This window comes from Leopardus geoffroyi, chromosome A3, assembly GCF_018350155.1.
Source record: "Leopardus geoffroyi isolate Oge1 chromosome A3, O.geoffroyi_Oge1_pat1.0, whole genome shotgun sequence".
Classification (NCBI taxonomy): Eukaryota; Metazoa; Chordata; class Mammalia; order Carnivora; family Felidae; genus Leopardus; species Leopardus geoffroyi.
The window spans coordinates 134,420,222-134,443,959 of NC_059336.1; the positions used below are offsets into that span (position 1 = coordinate 134,420,222).

At 57.8% G+C, this 23,738-nt stretch overlaps 1 long non-coding RNA gene across 5 annotated transcripts in view; it reads left to right on the forward strand.

Annotated features, from left to right (window-relative positions):
- The window catches only part of LOC123581644, an 82,986-nt gene that overhangs the window by 32,694 nt on the left and 26,554 nt on the right, over positions 1 to 23,738 (forward strand). For 4 of the 5 annotated variants that reach the window (XR_006703892.1, XR_006703894.1, XR_006703897.1 and 1 more), the window contains exon 6: positions 1,299 to 1,388. The exons of the other annotated variant lie outside the window; for it this stretch is intronic. This is a non-coding gene — a long non-coding RNA (uncharacterized LOC123581644). The remainder of the gene's footprint in view (positions 1 to 1,298; positions 1,389 to 23,738) is intronic. 5 annotated transcript variants of the gene reach the window in all.

The window sequence follows — 23,738 nt, forward strand, 5'->3', positions numbered from 1 at the left end:
AGTCGCCCAAGGCCACACAGCTAGTCAGCAGAGCTGGGCTTTAACCAGACACAGTTAACCCCAGGGTTAACTGAAGTGTCCACATCTTAACTCTTACACGTATCCCCCTACGCCTCAGGCTGTCCCGCGAGCCTCATGTGAGGCGGCTGCTATATTCATTGCCAGTGATGTGCTGGACGGTGGAGCTCATGGCAGCTGAGCGTGCTCTCTTTCCAAGTCCACGTTCGGAGATCGCACTGGCCACGATGGGAGCAGTTCCATCACCGAGGTTGGCACAAATCACACTGTTTCAGTCTCTCGCAGAGCCAGCGTTAGCGTCCCTCCGGAGGACACGAGGGTGAACTCTGCAAAAAGCCACCATCTCGGGCAAGCCTTCTGTGCTGGACAAGCCACCTGAGGGCCTCCTGGCTCCCTTGGAGCGCCTGCCCCCAGCGGCTCTGCACTTGGGGGGCCTTCCACCCCTCAGAGGCCACTTGGCCTAGGCTCTACGGGCTGAGCTCTAGGGGGGCGGGCAGGAGAGAGTCGGGGCCTCCAGCCACCAGGCTGAGTGCCGCCTTCGCTGCCGGTCACACGCATGGCCTGCGGGTCCCTTCCTGTCACCTTCTTCCCCTCTGAGTGTGTGCACGCACAGCATCAGCCCAGAGCGTGCCACTCTCACTTGCCAGAATGCAGCATGGTTTAAGTAAGGACATGTGAGAGGGGAGAGAGGCTGAGGACGCCCTCATGCCTCAGGGAGTGAGCCCGCCCCTCCCCAGCTGTGCGTTCGTTCCGAGAGCACCTGCCTGCGTGGGGCTCCTGGTAGGGACCCTCTACCCTCCCGGGATGATGTGACTACGCTTTATAGGTAAACAAAGTGAGGGGAAGCGGGGGAGGTGCCCCAGAGCACACCGATGGTGAGTGGCAGTTCTGAGATTTTCTCCAGCCCCACGACAGCCTCGCTTCTGCGTTCTGCTGCCCCCGGGCCTGCCTTGTGTGCGTTCCAGGCTCAAGGTCCTCGCTGTGGCCCTGGGGCTCCTGGGCTCAGCACTGTCGTGGGGCTTGAGCGGGGCTGCGTCCGCCCCGCCACCTGCCTCACACGAGGACAGGCAGACAGCGGGTGCCCGAGGCTTCCCTTTTCTGCCTTCCACGCCTCGGCCACAGAGGCTGGAGCCCCGGCCCTGTGTCCCAACCTGCAGCCGGCCGCGCCCACCCCCACGTGACGGACTGGCCCATACATTTCCCCATTCAGCTGATGGTGAGTGCTGTGCTATTTTAAGCCCACATGGAAGTATTTTTTTTTTTTTTTTTTTTTTTGTAAGGACCATCTGCTACCGGCCCCAGCCCAGATGATACAGTTAGAACCTACCCACAGCATCCTCTCCCGCCTTCAGACAGTTCCAGGAACAAGGGTGAGTCAGTCGCCCAGCTGAACTCCTGTCTTGCTACCCTGAGAGCTGGCCTCAGTGCCAGCAGACGGGCCGCTCCTGCCAGAGGGGCAGGTGCCCCTAGCGGCTTCTCAGCCCCTGGAAGGGCACCCCCACTCTCCCAGCACTGCTGTCTGCAGGGAGAGCCGAGGAAGGCCCCTGGAGAGCTCCAGCCAGCTCTTCTCAGCTAAGCCCCACCCCCTGGGGCTGCAGTCTGGTTCTCAAGTTCCACTGCACATGTGACAGCTTCCACCGCAGCTTCTCAGGAAGCCCGTTGCAGAGAAGCGAGGTCCAGAGGTCTCTGGAAGGACCCCTGGGTCTTTTCTGGGGGGTGCCAAGAGGTTGGGCCCCTTCTCGCTGGGCAGGGTGGGTGGGACCACCCGGCCCACCCGGCCGGCCCGGGAGGATGTCATTAAACACTGACCGCAGGCACTCAGCGGGAGGCTTTGCTCGCCTCCCCTCCTTCCCTCACCTCCACACCTCCAGGCTCTCTGTGAATAGAGGCTGTTTCACCGGGCGGAGAGCACAGAGACTGCACTCAGGTCGTGACTCTGGGTGCTGCCAGGGCAAGGTGTACATAATCCCCTGAGCCTCAGTGTGTTCGCCTGTAAAGTGGGGGGAAATCTGACCTACTTCTGAGGGTGTCTGAGCAGTCAAGAGTGGGAGGGACCTGGTACAGCACCTGGCTATTATTTTCTCTATCATGAACTTCAGAGGGTCTGTCCTTTGGCCCACAATGCTGGGGGACTTTTCAACAACGTGGGCCTGTAACTCAGCACTTCCCCCCCACGCACTCTCCGTGGGCCTGGCCTCTCTCCTCCTGCCAGCTGGCTGTTTTTGCTGCAGGGACCCAGGTTTATGAAGCACATGGGCTGCAGCTGACTGGATCCCAAGGGTGTGATCATCAGAACCACTGCCCTCCCCACCCCCGCCGGTGACAGAAGCCCCTGGAACTCGCAGCCCCGGGGTTTTCTCAGTGCCCCTCCGTCCCTCTGACCCTGCTGCTCTTCCCCGGGGTGGGGGCCCGTGCCCGGCTGGCCTCGCCCTTCATTTCCCCGCGACCCCCCAGCCGCGTTGCCGAGCATTATCTGGCGTGTGCAGCCGGCGGTGGCCCGGGGGTGGCCCGGGAGCGCCCCGGGAGCGGGCGTGGGGCCGAGGCCCGCCGGCGCCGCTTCCTGTCCCGGAGTCAATCTGCCGCTGCTCTGCGGAGTCCTACAGTTTATCTGTGGTCAGTGCTCCTACCCATTTCCTGCCAGCTGCTACTGGTTTTCTAGCCCCGCGGGCTACAGTAACTGGGAAGGGGCCTGGGCTTCGTGATTCCCCGGCGCGGCGCTGACCCGGTCCGAGGGGTGCAGGGGGACGCCCCGCCTCTGTGTCCGGGCCTTCCCCGGGCCGCGCCGGCGCCGCCGCCCAGAAGGCCCACACACTCATCGCCAACCGAAAGCTGGCGTGCGTGCCTGCGCGCGTGCACGCGTGTGCGTGCGTGTGCGCTGGCAGGGCTTCCCCTCCCCGCCCCCACCCCGCACCCCCTGAATGTGCCCGAGCCAAAATCAGTGGTATTGGTGTCGTGAGAAGTCAGAGCGTTCCTCTAGGCTGGGCTTCGCCCCTGTCACGGGCAGCCCCGGGTCCCCAAGGCGTAACTGTGGTGAGTTTGCAGGGCCCCGGATTGGGATATCACAGTCACCCTGAAAATTTTACTTCCTGGCATTTCTATAAATGCAGAGCAAAATCCCCCGCTGTCACAAATGACTCCTTCAACTAGAAAACGGAGAATGGGTTCATGAATTTTCTTTTTTTTAACGTTGTGGGCCAGAGTTTCGAAGTTGACCAGGATGTGGGGTACGCGTGTAGTCGAGTGTCTTGATTGTCTAGAGCATTTCTTCCTAAGGATAAGCTCAAGGCGAGGGAGCGGGCGTGGTGGGGGGCGGGGCCAGGCCAGAACCTGCTGCGGGAGCACCTGGGAGCTCTGGAGAAGTGCAGGATCTCCGGCGCCCCTGCAGGCCCGCGGGGCCAGAACCTCTGACGCTGGGGTGGGGGCGGGGCAGGCGTCCGGGTTTTACTTGGCTCTCCAGGTGGTCCTGTTTTGCATTCAAGCATGACTTTCGTAGTAGATTTTATTAATTTTCTTGACAGATGTGGTTTGTGAAGAAGGAAAACAGTCCCCCAGTGCTGAATGGAGCTGTTCATTCGGTGCCTATTTCTTGCCTCCTCCCAGGGGACTGGGCTCTGTGCTGGACCCAGCAAGGCACTGCCTGGCAGCCGGAGCCCAAACCTACTCTCAGGGGTCCTGCTCTGGAGGAGACAGGATGTCACCTGATCTGGAGAAGCTCCCTCTTCTGACCTGGGCCTGGGGGGCTGGGGAGGAGTGAGCAGGGGCTGACTGGAGTCGTAGGTGATTTGGGGACGATTTCATCCATGGTGGGCATTAGACAAAGGGGCGGGAGAAAATGGAGAGAGGGTGGTGGTGGTGGTGGTGTGCAGAGAATGGCCTTGGGGGGTTTGGGACTCATCCCAGGTCTGGCAGTGTACAGTGCCGGAAGCTCAGACAGGGCTCTGTGCTAAGCCTCAGTGTTCTCATCTGTATAGTGGGTTTAATGATACTTCCTTTGATGACTGTGTTGAGCCTTAAAGGAGGTAATACGTGCAGAGTGCTGAGCACAGTCCTCTCTAGAGTCTACATGGACAATGGTGATTATTGCGTCTGAAGACCCTGGGGCACCATCGAAGGGTTTTTGTCTCGTGAGTGACGTGAACACCGTAATCACCCCAGAAATGCCTCGTACACTTAGGCCAGCAGAAGCTCTCTGTTGAGCCGAAGATCCATATACCACTAATATTTCAAGATAGAATCATGTTTAAAGTGTGTCTGAGAAAATATCTTAAATCCTAAAAAGCATCCCTCCCTTCTCTCCATTGCCATATTTTTGGATTCTGAAATCAACAAATGCAGAATCTGACCACTTTCCAAAGCAACGTGCCTTTGGACTGAGCACAAAATTACCGAGCAAAGCTTTACTTTTTTCCTCTCAAAAAGACATAATGCCCAGAAGACAAGGGAACCTTGGCTTTCGAAACCCGCGCTTCTTGGGGGTGGCTGACAAGCTCCACTGCGCACGGGCACGACCAGCTCAGGAAGGCCCCGCTCTGGTGACCTGCTCTCCGCACTTGCTGGCGGGAACAGCCGTGGGCAATGCCGAGGAAGTGAGCCGGGCAGGATTTGTTCTTTCAAAGACGGACGCCCCCTCCGCCGCCCCCCCAGGGAGCAGAGCAGGAGGTGAGCCCTTGGGAAGCATCACCGCCCCCAGGACCCTCTGGGGAAAGCCTCATTTCAGCGCAGCTCAGCACAGACGGCCTTTATCCTGCACAGGAATGCTGGGCGCCCTCCTCGCTCCGGTCCTTAGCGGGGGAGACGCTGTGCATTCAGCAAATCGAGCTCTAAGAACAAGGGCCCTGGTCCCGCAGCCACGCGGGGCTCTGCTCGGCTGCGTCTCCTTTCTGGCCCGAGGGTTGGCACGACTGTCTGCCACCGTCAGAAGGGGGGACGGCATTTCAGGTGGGGCACCTCGCGGCACCCGGATGCCCACATTTGGACGTGACACGGGCGACCAGGTGCATTCGCAGGAAAACGCGTGCAGCTGCTGCACCCACATCAAAAGCGTGTGGTCCAAGCGTGGGAGTCCAGGGCGACGGGAGTGCTATTCCCGGCACAGGCACGGACTTCCTGATGCACAGCCTCCCTCTATCTCGGTTTCTCCATCTCTAAAGCGGGGCGAGGTTGAATTTTCCTGGTTCCCCAAAACCTCGTGGGCAAGCCGCTTCCCTGGGAGGACCCGGGGCACCAGGGACACGCCAGACCCTGCAGTGTGCTCCCTGAGGTTTTCTGAGAATGTACCGCACACGGTCTGCACTGTGTTTCTTCGAGGAAGCGAGGCCATGAGAAGCTCCCTGGTTTCCAGGGCAAGCTTCTCGGCGGCTCTCCCAGCTCCGGCCTGGCGTCTGCACTGCCTCGCAAGGGCGGCTCCCGACCCGCAGCCTCACTGTGCCTCTGAGGTGAACGTGCTCGCAGCCCAGAGCAACTTCAAGTTCCCCAGCGAGGCGGGCCCCTTTCCAAGTCCCGGGGCCTCTGCAAATGCTTCTCCCTCTGTGCACTGTCCTCCCTTCTAGTCGACTCGGCAGACTCCTCTTCATCCTTCGGAACCCAGCTCCTTTCCACGCCCTCTGGGAAGTCTTCTCCGGGCCCTGCTACTCCCTCCACCCTCAGGCTCAGCAAATGGCGGCAGTGCCATGCCCGGAAGCCTGCTCCCCGCCCCCACCCCCAGGCCAGGCTGGCTGGAGCGCTGCCCCCTTCGGGACTCCTGCCCCCTACAAGGGGGCCTGGAAGTCTGGGGTAGCCCAGGGCCTGTTCTTGGGAGGGGCTGGTGCCCGTGGGGGCCCCTCTCTGTCATTCAGCACAAATCCACATGGGGTCCTTGTTTGCCAGAAGCCTAGGGGAGGGCAGAGGGCCACCGGGTGCCAAGGATCCTCCTGCCCTCAGGAGGAAGAGGTGGCCGTGAGAAAGGCTGGCCCGACTGCACAGGAGATAAAGCCTGGGAAGGGAGGTGCTGGCAGCCGGTCCCCTTCCTGCCCCAGGCTGACAGCTTGTGACATTCAGATAGCTCCCTGGGTCTGGTTTTTCCTGTTCCTGGAATTGCTGCAGCATGGCCGTTTCTCCGGGCTAGGTCAGAAGTGGCCGTGGTGTGTGTGTGTCTCAGTTCACGGAAACAGGAAATTCGGGATTTGTACGAGTCCCACGCTGCCTTACTTCCTAGAAAGGACAGGGCTGATGGCCCCGAGCTGGACCCCCCCTGAGGTCTGGGCTTGGAGGAAGGGGCTCGCTCCTGGGTCTGACCTGGCTTTGGCCCATGGCAGTGTCTGATCCCGGCGTGTCCTTTTTCTCCTCTGCTAGGATGAGGCCCAAAGCACTCGCCTGCCAGCCTGGAAGGTGCCGGCGTGGGTGCTGGGCTGGCTCAGTAAGGTCCTGGACTCTGCCTCTTGCCATGTCTCCAAGTTCTGGTGGCCTCTGTCCCGCGGAAGGCAGCGCTGATGGGTGACATGGGCCCAGAGTGAGGGCAAGGCTATGCTGGAAGGGAGGGGGGCTCCTGCGTGCCAGGAGCGGCTGGACGGCCATGGAATCGGTGGCTGGGGGGCTCCTGGGATCTGTGAAGTGGCAGGTTCCAGACGGTTTCAGGCAGCGGGGCAGCTAGTGTCCTTCACAGTGGAGGCCGCTGAGGCCGCAGAAGTTGAGTGACTGGCCCAGGGTCCCGTGGCTCTCAGCTGCTGACACCACCAGCCCCCACGTGACGGTCTGAGACGTGTGTGTTCCTTCCCTCCTTGCTGAGGGAGCCTCCCCTCAGTGCAGGCCGCGCGGGCCTCTCTGCGGGGGCATCTGGGCCAGAAGCCTCCAGTGTAAGCACAGGGGTCTGGCTTCTCAGGTCACCATGAGGGAGCCGGTCCTGTGGCCCCTCGGGGTAACGAGGTCGGGCTTCCTGGGCTCCGCAGAACAGGTCATGGAGCTTGAACTCTTTTGGCGTATCTCTGTCTCTATCTGCTAATCTTACTCTGCTCAGAAGAAACATGGCTTGGGTGTCCACATGGGAGGTACCCTCATGGGACAGGGAGGAGGCCTGGAGCAGCCCGGGGTAGGGGGGGGGGGTGTCCTTGAGTCTGGGTTGTGGGTTCTGGGCCTCTCCCTGGAGTCTGTTTCTCTGGAGCTCCTGGGACCCAGACCTCAGACGCCAGGTCTCCCCACAGGCCTTCCCTCTGGAGGCACCTCCGCCTGAGCCCCGCCCCAGTGCTCCTTGCTCCCGGGGTTGAGTGGGCGCCTCCGGGAGGGGAGCTGGGGCCGAGCCTGGGGCGGCCCGGGCCGGAACAGCTCACTCTGCACAGTCTCCCTGCACCAATTTCCCCCTTAGCTTGTTCCACTTTTAAAAATAGCTAATGAGGAAATTAATTTTGTCACCCAGATGTATTCGGTAAAAACATGTCAGGGAGAGATAATTAACCTCTGCACTGATAAATCCTTCCCAAATTAATGAAGTTAATATTTGTAGATATTGGGACATTCATTTGGGGAGAGGGTCCATGAAAGTAGGGGCCCCCAGGCAGAGAAGGAGAAACAAAGAAAAGGGGGTAAGAGGGGGAGGGGGAGAGGGAGAGGAAGGGAGAGAAGGAGAGAGAGTAGGAGAGAGAGAGGCAGAGAAGAAGGGAGAGAGAAGGAGGAAGAGAGAAAGAGGGAGAGAGGAAGGGAGAGAGAGGGAAGAAGAGAGAGGAAGGGAGAGAGAGGGAGGGAGAGAGAGGAAGGGAGAGAGGAAGGGAGAGAGAGGGAAGGAGGGAGAGAGGGGGAAGAAGAGAGGGAGGGAGAGAAAAAAGAGGGAGAGAGAGGGAGGGAGAGAGGGAGGAGAGAGGGAGGGGGAGGGAGAGAGGGGGAAGGACTGGCTGAGCAACCCAGAGAGAGGGAAGGGGAGGCAAGAGGGAGCTTCTAGGGAGCAGGGGAGAATGTTAAACTTTCGAGGCATTCACCTGCTGCAGGCTCTGGGCAGGAGGAGGCTTGACAAAAGTGAGTCACAGAATGAAGGATTGGGATGTGTTTAAGGTAAGGAATGTTCAAGCCCACTCTGATGGGGTCTGCTCTCTGCTTAAGGGCTCTGGATTCTTCTCATCCGAGGAGGCCTTGGGGAGCCCAGGCCCCGGGGAGTGGCTCACCAGCAGGAGGGGCCAGGCCAGGGGTGGGGGGTGGGGGGGGCTGGCTGGTTCCCGAATGCCCATCCCATGTCTCCCTGGAGAGTTCCAGAACCCTGACTGGAGGCGCCCCAGGTTGAACCTCCCACCCAGCGAGGACTCCTACTTCGCCTCCTGCCCCTTCACATCCAGGAGTCAGGCTGCAGACGACAACCCCTTAGAAGAGGCCAGCCTCTGCCTGAGTTAGACCTGTGCCTCCCAGGCTGGCGCTGGGGAGAAAGACAGCTGAGCTCATGTTAGCGAGCGGAGCGGTCAGGGGGTGCGGGCAGGCTGGCTCCCCCGTGGGCAGCCCAGCCAGGCCCGGGGCGCTTGCCCCTGTGGAGATTTGGCCCCCATCCGAGGAGCGCCAGCTTGGGAAGCAAACTGTGATGGCACACTCGGGGAACTCAGATTGAAACGGAAACTTCTCGGGGGACTTCTGGCTTTGGAGACGTCCGCTAGGATGGCCGAGGGGCTGTGCGAGCTCTCGGGGTTCGGCCACCTCTAAGACTGAAGTCGGGCCGCTCCTGGGGTGCTGACCGGCAGGAGGCACCCATGGAACCTGGCTGGCGTGTTTTCCCAGAGGGGGAGACCTGGCTGTCAGACGCCAGCCAGAGACGCTGCTCTGCTCTCCTGCGTTAAAAGACCATGTCTTTATTCATTTCTCCCAAGTGCGTAAAATGCCAACGAGACACAAGCATTCACCGTTTAATCCTGTCCAATGACCACTTCTGGGAAGGGGGTTCAGGACTGGGGTGGGGGGGTGGGGCCTGTATTGCCGTGGAGTTTCAGTCGGGAGGCAGAGAAGAAATGCCAGAGACACGTTCGACCGGGAGCCTGTCCAGAAAACCCAGAGGAAGCGACGATGACCAGCCAATGGGAGGTCCCCGAAGGCTTGGGCCGCCATTGTGGGAACCCGAAAGGCCCTTGGGCGAGAGCTAATGGTGTGGAGGCCGAGACCTGGAGGGACCTTGCAAAGGAGAGGCCTGCCGCTCCTTCTACACTTGAAAAAGTGCCAGCGAAGCTAGTGTCATGGGCGCTACGGGCACAGACAGAAGACAACCAGATATGAGTTATCTCGAGTTGGATTTATGATGACCGGGTCCTCACTAATCTAATCTTCGCAGGCAGAGTGACAGGCTTGCAGATTGCAGGGAACCGATAGATGTTACCTATCTTGAGTTCGGTTAGACTGTTGCTCTGCTCTGAGTGGCATACGTCCCCCTGCTCCCAACCAGGAAACAGGAGGGATATTTGTCCTGATCTCTGGGTCCCAAGTTGAGTAGGTCAGAGACGTCAAGGGCCCACCCGACTCAGACAGGGTCTCAGAGTGACCTCTCAGGGCCCAGATGGTGGCTAACACCGGGACGGAGGGCAGGACACCCGGCCGGTTTTGCAGAGGGCCCAGTGTGAGCGGGGAAGGCAGGGGGCCGGGCAGAGAGGCTCTAGATCCGTATGGACCATGGAGAACTGCGAGGTGGAGAGAAATAGAGCCGAGGTATAGGGGCCAAGGGCAGAGCAGGGCTGGACGCACAGGGCGGAGGGCTCGCCTGGGCACCGCAGGGTCTGGGCCTGTTCACGGCAGGCTGTTTCCCAGCACTGAGCAGGACTGTGTACCGTCTCATTCTGTCTCATTCCAGGGAGAGGGGGAGCCCGGTGACGCCTGCCAACTTCCACAGCGGGCTCTCTCTGCCTCCCACCTGCCTCCCACCCCCAGACCACTGCCCCCAGAGATTAGTAAAGGCTGGAAAATTAGAAGCAGGAGGGAAGTTTGGGGGAAGCTGAGTCTGAGGGATGATGGTTACGTCTGCAGGAACACGAGGGTTTTTGCAGAATGGGTGTCGAGTGGGTGGTTCTCTGTCTTCTGCTCTGGGCAGAGCACAGGAAGCTGGCTCAGGCTGCTCGGGCCCAGGGCTGGGTTAGAGGTAAGGGGGGGGGGGCGGGGGGGGGGGCGGGATTCGCCAGCGGGGTTGGCTCTGAGCTCATTAGCCATGGGAGCTCCCTGGAGGACATTCCTGGCGGTGGCTAGGCGCTGCCTTGCGGTGGGTCGGTCGTGACCCATCCCGTCTGTGACAGGTGCATCGTGCTTCTGGGAGTCCCTCAGGCTTGAATTCCAGCCCAGCTACCCAGCCAGCCCCAGTCTCAGTTTCCCCATCTGTGTATTAACACGACAGCGTTATTTTTTTTTTAATTTTTAACGTTTATTTGTTTTTGAGAGAGAGAGAGGGGGAGAGAGTGAGTGGGGGAGGGGCAGAGAGAGAGGGAGACCCAGAACTCGAAGCAGGCTCCAGACTCCGAGCTGCCAGCTCAGAGCCCGACGTGGGACTCGAACCCGCGAACCGTGAGATGATGACCTGAGCTGACGTCGGACGCCCAACCGACCGAGCCACCCAGGCGCCCCTGAACACGACAGCTTCCACCTCGTGGGGTTGCCGCGAGGATTGGAGGGAATAACACATGTAACACGTGGGTTTTTGGTTCCGAAAGACCACGTGCCCGCTGCTGCCCCAGTGACACACGGGTCTGCCAGCAAGTGCCCTGGGTCGGGATGAATTGAGCGTGTTTCGGGGCACGCCCTGCTGCTCTTTGGCACTCACTCACTTCCCGGCACCTTCCCGAGGTGCAGCAGACGGCACCCGTCTGCGTGAGTTACTAGGTGAGACCCCCTCGGTTATCTTACCCCCTCTTCTGACCTTGCTCTGGGAGGTGAGGGGAAAGAATCCAGCAGAGCAAGGTCGCCATCTGGGTTCGCTCCCTCCAGGATGCTGACTCAGGACGACTCTTGTGGAGCACCCGCCCCCCACCCCCACCCCAGGAAGGGAGGTTTCATATACCTCTGGCAGCTCCAGGCCTGGGCTGTCCCTGCTGCCCCCAAATCCCTCTGCAGGGGCCCCTCCCTCTGGGCTGGGCCCGGCTGGCCTTAGGCGGCTCCGCTGACCCCCAAGCCCAGGCTTTGCTAGTGTTAGGGGTTAATTAGCAACCACGCAGGGCAGAAGGGTGGGTACAAAAGGGGAAAAAGTGGGGAAGTGGCAGAAGTTGAAGAAACCTCCCAGAGCTCTGTGAGCCGGGGATCTAGTTCCTGATTGCTTGTTGAGATAGTGCCTCCGGCTCCCTTTCCACCCTGCGGAGAGCAGGGGGCCACTGACTCAGCTCCTTCTTCAGGGGGTGACCATGGCCAGGGGTCAAGTGCATTTCCCAGCTGGCCTGGACTGGATGCCTCATACTCAGGGAGGTCAAGGGACGAGTGCCCTGCTGAAGTTCACAGGGTCAGCGGTGCACCCGGCGTGCAGGTTGGTGCCCGGAACTTGGCCCCTCTCGGGTCGAGGAACCTTGGCGAAAGGGTCTCAGTGATCCAGACCTCCCGTGTCCTCACCTGTAAACCAGGTGCCATTATAGCTCCCGGGCACTTGTGTTGGTCGCCGGGGCAGCCGTGACGACATAGCTCAGAGTGGCATAGCCGGCAGAGACCCATGATCTCCGGCTTCTGGAGGCTGGAAGTCACTATCAAGGTGTCAGCACGCTCCGTTTCTTCGGCGGCCGGGAGGGAGGCGCTCTCCCCTGGCTGCTGGGGGGTCTGCTGAGCTCTTGTGTGCCAGACTCTCCTCCAAGGCCTTTCCATGTCCCCTCACAGCCGCTAAGGGCCCTGCGCCTGCCTCCCCCTGTTGGCTGCCAGCCCTTCCTTGGTGCTGACTAAGCTCCGGCCCCAAAGCCAGTTGCCGATTCTCAGGCTGCGGGACGGAGTCCTGCCGCTCCCGCCCGGTTCTGCATCCTCCCTGCCCCACCGCAGCCGGACCCGGATTCCCAAGGAAGAGCATTCTTCTTGCTGAGCCTTAGGGACCAGGCAGGGACTGACGGGGGCTTCTTTTCCTCCGCTCTCTTTTGAATGAAAAAAAAAAAAAAACAAAAAAAACCCGAATGTGTCGCCCAGTTTGCATGCCTCTTAGAATTTGTCTCTGCAGCCGGCTGCTAATCTTACTGCCGTCCTGAGTTGCATTTAGTACCTGGGAAGGACGGTGGATGGATGTCCAGGGCTGGTGTGTGTTCGGCGCGGGGATTCCTCCCGGAGGCCTCCAGAGCATTCCTCAGAGACTGCTGCTTTGTGGGGGAGGGGAGCCACCGGTCCACCAAGGAGTTGATGGTCAGGGGCCAGGGGCTGAAGTGCACTTTGGTCTCTCCGTTGTCTTGGCCAGACGTACAGCATCCTTTTCGGAACTGCTAGGGCTGACCTGACCCTGTCACTTGGAGCTGCCGGAGCCAAAGCGGAAGGCAGTTTCCCTTGGACGAGGAGGGTGGGCACACCCTGCAGGAGGGGTAAATTAGGCCCAACTGGGCCCCTCCCTGGCCTCTCCCACCCCCCCCCCCCTTTTCTCTCTGTCCCTCCCTCCCTTCTTTCCTCTCCGTAGCTGTCTGTGCCTCTTTTTATTTTTTTATTTTTAGCCCATTCTTTCAGCCTCTATCTGTCTCTGTTTCTCTGTGTCCCTCAGTCTCTCTCACTGCCTGGCGTCTTCCGTGCATGTGTCTTCTGTGCTCCCAAGCCGTATCCGTGCTCCTCTGCTCCACCCTGTCCTCGGGTGCAGAGATCTGTGTGGGACCCTGAGTGGGTGCCTTCCACCACGAGGGAGGGGACGCTGTGAGAGCTGTTTCTGTCCCACGGATGAAGGACAGCGGGAGCCCTCTGGAGAAATCCTTGTCCCCTACAGGCCCAGCTGCCAGGATTCGGCCCAGCATCTCAGAGAAGCCCGTGGCCCGCTGGGCACCAGACGCATGCCCTCTCCCACCACGCGGTTCTGTCTTTAAGTCTTTTAGTGGCGGAAGGGGACCAGATATCCTCCTTCCTTTTCATTTTGAAGCAACTTGGATTTTGTTCTCGTGTGGAACAAATTAGTCTAAAAAATTGTGATGGTTTGAGTTTCAGCTGTGCTCGCCGTGTAAATATTTTAACCCAAATTATCAGAAGAATAATTACAGCCCGTGTCAGCGGGGCTCTGAAGGACGGCTCTGTTCTGTCTCCGGTGGCGGGTGCCCGCACCTTTCAGGTTGCCTTCCGAAGCCGCGCTTCCCCCTCCCCCTGCCGCCTCTGGTTTTCTTTCCCTTTTTCCACTTCCCCGATCTCAATAAGACATAGCCCTGGCTTGCTGGCTGGCTTGCTTTTTTTTTTTTTTTTGCCAGAAGGCAGCAACATCCATCAAAATCTGCACAGGCCAGACCTCGTGACAGGACTTTATCCACGTTCCTTCCACGGAGAGCTCATAACTCCCCAGGGAGATAGATAGGCTTTGCTTGTTCCCATTTTACAGATGACCGAAAGGAGACTTGAGGAGCTACCCAGTGACTCGTTGCGGGTGTTGCGGTCAGGGCAGGGCGGCCGGGGCCCACGCACGATCGTGGGAGGTCGGAGCAGCTGGCGGCAGACAGAAGGGCTGGGGGGATGTGTGGACGTGCGTGGACGTGCACACGCGTGTGCAGTGCGTGCGTGCGTGCACGGGAACACACGTGTGCATACCTCTAACGTGCCAGGGTGCGGGTGCCTGTGCCTGTGGTGCCTGGGGCTGGCCTGGGTTGCAGTGAGCCACACGGTGGCTGGCGATGTTGCAGGAGCCAGTACTGGGACCAAGTACGGAGCGCCAAGGACACGGTGCTGAGTCTGACCGCTGTCCTGCAGGACCTGGGGAGACACAGCTTTCAGTGGGAAAGTGTGTGGTCAGGACTGTGTTTTGGAAGGCTCACCCCGAGAGCAGTTTGGAGGGTGGACTTGGGGGCAGTAGAGAGAGGGGAGGTGAGGAGGCCAGAGCACAGTGCCTGGAGAAAGCCAGTGACGCTTGGTGGGGGCAGGTGGCCATAGGGGGGGACACGGCTACTCAGGACAAAGGAGGCCGAATTTCCAGGACCAGCGAACGGGCTGGGCGAGTGCACACGGGGCTCCGGTCTGGCGGGCATGAATGTGTGTGCACCGAGACCCTTCCCCAGGATGGAAGGGATGGTATAGAGGGAGGAAAAGTGGGCTTGGGGGCAAAGGGGCTTTGAATGCAAGACTTTGAGGACCAGAGTCCCTAATTCTCTCCATTCTACTGTCCCAAATCTAGAGGAATGGGAGTGAGCAACCCATCCCTGGAGGTATTCAAGCCTCGTCAGATGGCCTCTTGGTGGGGGTTGTTCAGAGGGCCTTCCTGAAGGTCTGGGAGGGCAGGCGGAGGATGTCTTAGTCAGCTTGGACCGCCCTCCAGAGCACAAATTGCTGAAGACCGTGGGGTGTGACAGCAGAAATTCTCACAGTTCTAGAGGCTGGGAGTCCAGATCAAGGTCTGGCAGGGTCAGGTTCTGGTGAGAAGGTGACAAAGAGAGTGCTCCGGTCTCTTCTCCTAAGGCCACCCAAATTGCCTCTCCAAAGCCCTATCTTCAAATACAGTCGCCCTGGAGGTGAGGGCTTCCGCGTGTGAACTCCGGGGGACACAGCTCAGCCTGTGGCAGTCGATCAGCCCGCCTGGTCCCTCTGGCTCACCATGCTGCGGCCCTGCTCAGCCTGAGCCCCTGGTGGCTCAGAGGAGGGGGAGAGAGCCAGCAAGCGGCGGCATGGCTCTGACCTTGGTCATGGTCCTCGGGGCCTCGGGTGTGCGTGGAGAGTTGTGCTTCTCCGCGTCCCGTGGCTGCCGCTGGTGCATCTAATTCGTCCTGCCCTCCAGCTGACAGCTCTCAGCCCCTCTGACTAAATGGCGGTTTCCCCCCAAGTGCTTCCCTCTGGCAAAGCTAAATATTAATTATCACGCTTTATTTCGTGATTATTCATGGGCGCCAGCGTCACCCCGTGACCGAGTGAGAAGGCAGCACCGGGAGAGGTGAAAAAGTCGTGTGTCGTAGTGAACTGCCCAGCAGTCTTGGAACGCGTCAGAGATGGTTCGTTGCCTGGGGATCCCGGGCCTGTTTGTTACTGGGCGGCCTCGGAGCCATGCCTGATGCACGGGCTGCCATCTCGGGTGGGATTTCAGGGCCCCAGGGAAGAGACACAGTTTGCCCAGGCAGGAAGTGGGGGGTGGGGGGCGGGGGGGAGGCGCTCCGTTAGAACCGGGGCCGGAGACAGATGTCACCTGGAAGGGCCCTGTACGGTTCAGGAGCTAACAGGTGAAAACCACGCACGGGGCACCCAGGACACTGCTGGTAACACGCCGGCTCTGGAGGAGAAGATACGGCCCACTTAGCATGCCGTGCTAAGTCTAAAACCGGACACATGGCAGGAACCAGCCCCGGGGGGTGTGAATCTGGGTATACTGGCGTGTGTGTGGGGGGAACATTTGGCACACCGGGGTGATGGGGAGTAAGGGGAATGGTGAGCTGTGACGAAAGATCCATTTCTTCGTATGACACGCCTTCTCGGCACGTGGAGTTCACCACATGTCCGCGCATCGACTGAGACACAGCTGGCCTGGGTCCCTCCGAAGGCCACTGGTGTGGAGGTTGCCAGCATACAGCCCAGAGCCCCCAGCATGGCGGGTGGAGAATGCGTCAGAACATTCTGATCATCTCCTAGTGACAGAGGTCATGAGGTTGTCTTAATTAGAATGGTATATAAATAATGTCTAGTTAGGCACCGTCCCACCTTTTCGAGACTTGTCATAGATTCAGATGGGAAACCTTTCAGCTTCTCTGTGGTGAGCCTTAAAATTCTCCATTAGTGTCCCGTCTCTCTCTCTCTCTCTCTCTCTCTCTCTCTCTCTCTCTCTCTCTGTCCCTCCTAGCAAGTGACAGGGCAGACCACCTGCTCACCTTCCACATATGCTCAGCCTGTGTGCTGGCCTGCCTTGGCCCATCTGCCATGCAGAGGGAGAGGCAGAGGGAGGGAGCCCAGGGGGAGACGGGAAGGGGGTTTGGAGAGGGCCACACTGCCCCTTTTGCCCATGGGGACCCTCCTCTTCCAGGAGACAGTGTCATTGAGGACGGAAGGCTCACAGTAGGCTCCGGGACCCCTGACCTCCTGCCTCGGCCCGACTTCCCTCGCCAGGCTCCCCTGTGAATGCCCCGTGTCTTTCTGACCCTTATTTCTTCATCTGCGAAACAGAGCTGGTCTTTGAGTGGAGGTCAAAGAGGGAGGGGAAATAGCGCAATGGTTCTTAAACAGAGTTTCTAGGAATCTCACTTTTCAAGATGGAGGGGAGGGTTTTGCTGCTAAAACCTAATAGTAATATCTCCCCCTGGGTCGTAGATGGAGGGACACAGCGCCCAGCGGCAGCGTTGGGACCCCATCTCATGGACTTGCGGGAGACTCGGCCCGTCTCAGGCATCTCTGAGTACTCTGCTCACTCCTGCTCACCTCCAGCCAGGTTGCCACGTTGGGCCTTTCCCCCTGGGCCCTCGGACCAGCTGGTCGCAGCATGCGTCGGCCCCACCCTTTCTGCCCTGCTCCAACAGTGACAGAGCCCTCCCCGTGTCCCCCAAGCTGTCGTGTTCACCTGACCTCACCGACGCTGACGAGAGGGCGAGGCCAGAACCCGGCTCTGCTTCTGCTCACGTTCCTGGTCTGAGGCCGGCCTTTGGTCTCCTCGCCCCCTCTTCCTCCTCGCTCGTGTGGCTGGGGCGAGTCTCCTTCCTCCAGACCGAGTGTCCCCTCCCCTCTTGCTCCTCCTCCTGCCCCTGCCTTTGAGACTCGAAGATGGGCCTTAACACCGTGCCCTGAAGAATCTGCATTTGGGGTATTTTACCGTTTAGGGCTTCCCCCAAATAACGGGGAAACACTCACCTCGCATCTGCATGAATGAAAGGCCAATCTAAGAGAAAGTCAGGGTTCTTTCTGAACGTCAAACGGATGCAGTCACCAGAACGGACAGACTGCCTGGAAACCCAGTCGCCTCCTTTGTGTCAGGTCTTCTCACACAGACCAGGACATCCTGTTTGAAGTTTCTCTTTCATAAAGATTTTAAATTGCGGCAAAATACTCAACATGGCAAAATTCACCATCTTAACTATTTTTAAGGTGTGCAGGTCAGTGGAATTAAGTTTCTGTGCCATAATTTTTAATAGCTGTTACTGGTTACCACCTGACAGTTCTACTGTCTTCTATGAGGTGGGACAGAATAACATTTGAAGTCGAATGTCCCTGTGCCCTCGGGTGACAGGGGGCACCCATCTTGGGGACACGTCTGGAGCCCTTCCCAGCCGAAGTTTTGGATTCTGCCCAGATTCGATGTCGGCCCAGAATCCTCTACTGATTAGCTCTGTGGCTTTGGACGGGTGTCTTTGGTTTTCTTGTCCGTAAAATCTGAACAGTGAGACTTCCCCGGAGAGAGAGAATGAGTAAGAGAATAACGCCCAGAGAGCAGCCAGTGCCGGCTGGTGGCAGTGAGAGGCACATCTCACTGAGGCCGCCCTCGGGTGGTCACGAGCAGTGTCTTTGCCAAGCAGGAAGTGCTGAACAGGCCGGATCCTGTTAGAGCAGGTTAAAAAAATGAAAGTAACTCCAGCAGGAAGAGACTGGGTGAAAACCAGCCCGGCCTGAAGCCGATCACTGACCTCCTGCTTCGTGAAGTCGATACCGACTATCCATTTCCTTTCTGAGCCTTCACCTAGGAGGAAAGTCCCTGCAGGTGTGAGCTGGGACTTACAAAGAAGGTCGGGAGATAGCAGCCCTGGAAAAATAATTCCACCTATAAACACCTGTGTTAACAAGTGCTGTATTTGTACAGCTCTTTTCTTTTTCAAATACTGTTTACACACACCTATTCTCTTACCCGCTCAGGTGTGGGTTGCATGGCATCTGGGGACCCACTGGCTGGGGGCCAGCCTGCCTGGCAACGCGCGGCTCTGAGGCCGGGCCTTCCTGCGGCCTGTTGTGGCGCCCCCGCTCCTGGGGCGACCGCCTGGAGCTCAGCCAAGTCCCGACGAGCGAGCGTGCATACTGAGACAGACTTGGGGCCCATTAGGGGACAGTGACCCCAGCTGGATAAAAGAGGACACCTGCTCCCAGGTCGCTTTGCATTTTCACACGGAGAGGAAATTTGAACCCAGCAAGCACCTGATTACAGCCCCGACCCAGGACGCGGGAATGGGAGTCACCAAGGACCAAGAGCGAGTGGACGGCAGGGGAGGAAGCCGGTTCCGTGCAGACAGGTCTGTAAGAGCTCTAGATTTCGGCTAGAATCCCATTGGATTCCAGGGAAGCCTGTCTCAGCCTGGAGAGAGGTCTCTGCCCTCGTGCACGGGAGCCTCACCGTCTTTGGATGCCTGGTGCTCGGGCCCAGACTCCACACGAAAATCTCTGCATCAGCGTGATGTGGGGGCGGTTAAGAACAAGTACCCTGGTGGGAGAGCCAGACGCCTCTGCGCGTTTATTCACTATAAACCTTTCATCTAGGAAAGCTGTGCATTTACACACCCCCCCCTTGCTAACAGCTGACAAAGCCACGGCGTGTTGGTCTCCAGCAGGCCCCAGCGTCCACCCGTCACTGCGAGCTGAACTCCGCAGGTTGTTGGGATTTCGCTAGTTTTCCCTGGGTCCTTTTTCTGCCCCAGGATTTCCCCCTGGGATCCCTCATGACATTCGGTTTCATGTCTCCGGGATCTCTTCGGCCCCGTGACAGTTTCTCAGACTCTCCCCGTGTTGGATGACCTTGATGGTTTTGAGGTCAGCTGTTTTGTAGAACGCCGCTCAGGTTGGGCTTGTCTGACGTCTTTCTTTTCATGGTTTGCCTCGGGTGAAGGGTTTGGAGAGAAGACCACAGAGGTGAAGTGTCATTTCGTGATATCATGTGAAGGGAGCGTCCCATCAGGTGCCTGAGACTCTCGCTGTGGCCTTTGAATGCCTCTGCCAGGGGTCTCCGCTCTCCAGTCCCCCTGTGCCCCTTCCACGTCGTCCTCCTCAGAGGCAAGTCGCAGAGAGCAGTCCACACCCCAAGCGGGGGGCTGCTTCCTCTCCAGGGGCAGTACTTACAGAAATGATTTAGGATTCTCCTGCAGGGTGAATCCTTTCTTCTCCACATTGTGTATCTACTCAGTCGTTTATTTATGGGGGTGCCGTTGATACTTATTTCCAGCTTTGTGCCACATTACCTATTTTGTTGCTCACCTGGGACAGTCCAGCTGAGGCTCCTTCAGGTTGGCTCCTGTGTTCGGGGCACGCTCCCATCCATTTGGTTTTCAGGGGCTCCCTTAAGAAGAAAGGAACTGCTTCGCTCGACACCTGCTGGCTTCTGTTTTGGGCGCTTTATTTGCATTTTCACTGTTTAATAATAACTACTCATTTCTTTCCTTAGCACGCTCTCTCTCTCTTCCTCTCCGACCTTCAGTTTTCACTCTTGTCCTAAGAGTGGCGTCACGGGGTAGTGAAAGGAGCGCGGATGGAGAGGCAGGCGGTCAAGTTTATCCCAGTTTCACTCCTCACCAGCTGTGTGACCTCGAACCCCAGCCTCCAGCCTCTGATCTATGAGATGGAGACACCACCGTGCAGCTCAGAGGAGGGCTGTGTGTGCCTGGGACCCGTGCAGACCGTGCCCGGCACATGGGAGGTCCTCGCAGACACAGCTTTGCCTTTCCTGTCCCTGGCTCTGTCACTAATGACTGTGTGATCTTCTCAATGCTTTGAAGCTCAGTTTTCTTATCTGTAAAATCGGGACTGGACCAGATGGTCTCCAAGATTCCCTTCCTGACGTTGCCTGTGGGCTCAGGTGCAGTTGGTCGGTGGGGGGAGGCGAGGGGTGGGAGGGGAGAGAGAACAGGACAGAGGCAGCTCGTCCCACGGCCGGCCCCAGCCCCAGCCCCAGCCCCAGATCAGAATGAGCTTTGCAATCTACCAAGCAGAGAAGATGGCATTTTGCACTAAATTTTACACTGAAAACGTACCCTGCACGTCTGGGCGGAGCCCCCCATGTGATTCAGCACTTAGCGTACCTTGGCTGGCTGGGCACCAGCTGGAGATCATAAGCCAGTCTGGGTCTGCCAGAGCGTGAGGCACGTTTGCTCTCACTCGTGTACAGATACGCACGTCTGTGTCATTCGTTCTTAGATATCGGGTCTTTTCAGCTTGCTGTGTCCTTCTGTCCCCACAGTGGTATTTGTCAGCTTCTGTCGGAAAGTGGGATTTGGGTTGGGGTATGAGGTTGGGTTTCTGGTGTGAATTTCCGAGGTTACAGGTGCTGAAACCAGGCTCGGGGGCCTGGCTGTTGGTGGGGTGTGGCCGCCCACCGAGCATCCTGTGGGAACTGGGTCTCAGTAGTGATGTGGGCCCGTGCACCAGAGCAGAAAAGGGGCAGATTGGGAGGGCGGACCCTGGAAATGGCACCCAGGGGTGCCGGGCAGTGCCGGGGGGAGCGGAGCAGGTGGCCACGGCTTGTTTGGCTGCGAGCGGATGGGGGTGGGCTGCAGAGAGGGCTGCTTAGAGCGAGCCTGAGTCTCGGCCCCAGAGGAAGAAGGCCAAAGACACTCACCCAAGCTGGGTCTCCGATTAGCAGGAGCCCAGGGCTTTGGCCAAGGTGGTGGGTGTTCCATGGTTCAGGGCTGGCAGGGGGGTGAGTGAAGGGGAAGGGGAATCTAAGTGTGAGCCTCGGTGTTGGTGGACCCAGGGAGAGCGAAGGAGGCCTCAGAATTTCCAGTCAAGGGGGTGAGTGGGAACAAGGACAGGATCCAAGGGGACAGGTCTACTGGCCTCCCTTCTAAACAAACGATTGCACAGATTACTGTACATTACTGGGAAGATGTCTTCCCACATGTGTATAAGGATGCATCTACTAGGATGTTTGAGGAGGCAGTGTTTGTAATAGGGTAAAACTGAGACAATGAGAGTGTCCATCAGCAGGGGATCAGGGTTTATCTGAAGTATGTATCTATACCATGGGATACTCTGGGCATATTGCAAAGAATAAAACAGGCCCGTAGGAATTGATATGGAAAACATTGAAGAGACACATTGCGGAGGGGAGAAACCAAGTGCAGAGCACAGAGTATCTTATTCCAATAAGTGAATCTACAAATAGTGCTAGTATATCATATCAGTTAGGATGGGTTTTCCTGCAAGGAACAAAAGACACGACTCATACTGGTTAAAGAAAAATAAGGGTTTATGTTTCTCCTGTAATCCCACATCTGGAGGGAAGTAATTGCGTCTTACCTACGTTTTCAGGGATCCGGGTTCTTTCTTTCCTGGGCCACCTGCATGAAACACGTTGGCTTTTAAATCCTTCCACTTATTTCCTCATGGTCCTAAAGTGGCTGGTATAGCTGCCAAGTTCACATCCAAGTTCACGGAATGAGGAAGGGGACTGGTCAGTGCCAGACGCAATTGTCTTTTTTTTTTTTTTTTTTTTTTTTTTAATAATCTGGTCATCGAGAGCTTTCCAGATGCCGCCTGGCCCCTCCTTCCCCTGCCATGGGCCAATTCAGTCCCATATCTTGTTCGGGACAGGGCCACATGCCCTCGCCCAGTTGCAGGGAAGGATGGGAGAACAAATGCCTGGCTTTGTAGCCACTCCAACAAGGAGGGAGACTCCGAAAAAGCAGTTAAGTTGGCCAGCCCATAGTGTTAGCCCTGTGCATGTAAAAGGCTTGTTGGAAGGGTCCCCAGGGGTGGGGGGCTCTTGATAGTAACAGCCACTGGGGCACGGGCCGTGGGCTCAGAGAGGGCAGAAGCAGCCTGTTTTTTCATTGTATATCTTCTCACGCTCCGACTTGCTTGTTGCCGTGTGTATATATGGATTTTTCAATTATAAAAGCATAGTTAATTAAAATCAAACTAAAGCATAGTGAAATGTGGGGGATGAATATGCCCAACTGAGACAGTTGATTCAGGAGACAGTCGGGGTGAGCCCTGAGGCTCCTGCTTGTGGGGGGCTTGGGGGTGCGGCCCAGGCCTGGGTGAGCAGGCCGCTGATGGGGGGGTGGGGCGGCGGTGGTGGCCACAGACCCCTGTGCTGGGCATCTGGGTGTGGAGCACGGGGGTGGGTCTCACCCAGGTCAGCACCAGCAGTGAGGAGAGAAGGGGGGCAGGGGCAGGGGGGCTGGGAGAGCTGGATCCCCTCATCTTCTGAGCATTGACTGGGTGGGCATTCATGGCTTTCTTGCTGCCTCTTCTTCTAGAGGGCAGTGTTGAAGCTAACTACTGAGGAAAGTCCCTCCCTGTCTTGCCATTGAGACTGATGTATGTTTCTAATTCTGCTCAGCAGCTGGACACATGTCTTTGATGACACAACACCAAGTGGAAATGGGAAGATGATCCGAATCAGTCCTTGAACCCAATGACCGAGGTGAAATTGGGAGAGAGTGAGGGACCATGTGGTTTTGCTTTTCCTGAGGGTGATCTCACTTCTGGTGGGCAAAGGGGGGCATTTGTGGCACTGCACCTGCGGGGGAGGGCCAGAGGGAAGGGGAGGCCAGCGGCCCCAGTAAGGGTCAACTCTGTCTTTTCCCACCTGGTGAGTGATCTGTCATGGCCCTACATGTCGTGTAGACTCGGGACAGGACTTCTGTGTGGACCAGAGAATGGAACACTCTGACCTTGACCTGGTTTTAAAATCAAGTTGCAGAGTTTTGCAGGAGAATGGTCCCCCAGCTCTCCATCGATCTATCTATAGGAGGGGCTTCCCCATCAAAGTCTAAGGTGGGATATACTTGGTTTGAGCCCTTGAAATTTCCCTTTAGCAAAGGATCTGTCTGTACCAGTGGGTATTTGATTTGCTTGCGTGTCAAGAGAACGCTCAGCATCGCATGAATCTCGATGCTCATGAGCTGAAAAACCAGTGGAGAATAAGTAATGCTCCGGCACCTTCCCGGCAATGTATCAGGACCGACCGTAGAGTCCAGGAAGGGTTTTATAGAGACTCCAAGACTTTTCTGGTAGCCGTTCCTTAAACTACAAAGTACACGAACTGCCTGGATCTGAGGACACAAGGGCAAGTGTGTCAGTCAGAACTCATTGCGGGAAACAGAAACCGCTCCAGACATGTTAAGTGGAAAGGGTCTTAATACAGGGGATTTGGTCTTTAGAAAGGGCCGAAGGAGCAGGTTCTAGGCTGGGCTACTGACAGGATCCTAGAAGAAAACAGAGCTGGCCATCGGGAGAGCGGCTGCCTCTGAGCAGGGCTGGAAGCACGATGTACTGCGGCATCTGATTCCACTGGAGAATCACCCCCGCCCCCCCAACACACACACACTAAAGGCTGCAGTCCAGGGCTCAGGAAGCCAGATCAGAACACCCAGGAACTGGAGGACGGATACTGTAAAGTTGCTGCTGATATCTCTACTGCTTCTTTGACAGCAGCGGTGAAGCTCTTACAGGAATATCACATCCACCTCCTCTGCCTGCTGATGGTGTCCTTTGGCGTGAGCCAGTTTGCATCCAGAACCTAGCTGTGAGGAGGCCTGCGAAATGCCTTCCAGTTCTTGCCTGGGGCAGAAGGAAAGGCCGAATGGGCCATTCCAGAGAGTCCGGCTCCCGGGGCAAGGCCAACAGGTGTCGGATGGCTAGCGTGGATGTGTGCAACATTGATTCTCTAGGAAAAGTTCGGCTCAGACAGACCTCATGCTTTGGGTGGGTACGTTATGAAAAGCAACCATGTCTCCCAGTTTCCACCTGTGATGCTAGATGCTTTTGGTCTTAGCTCTCAC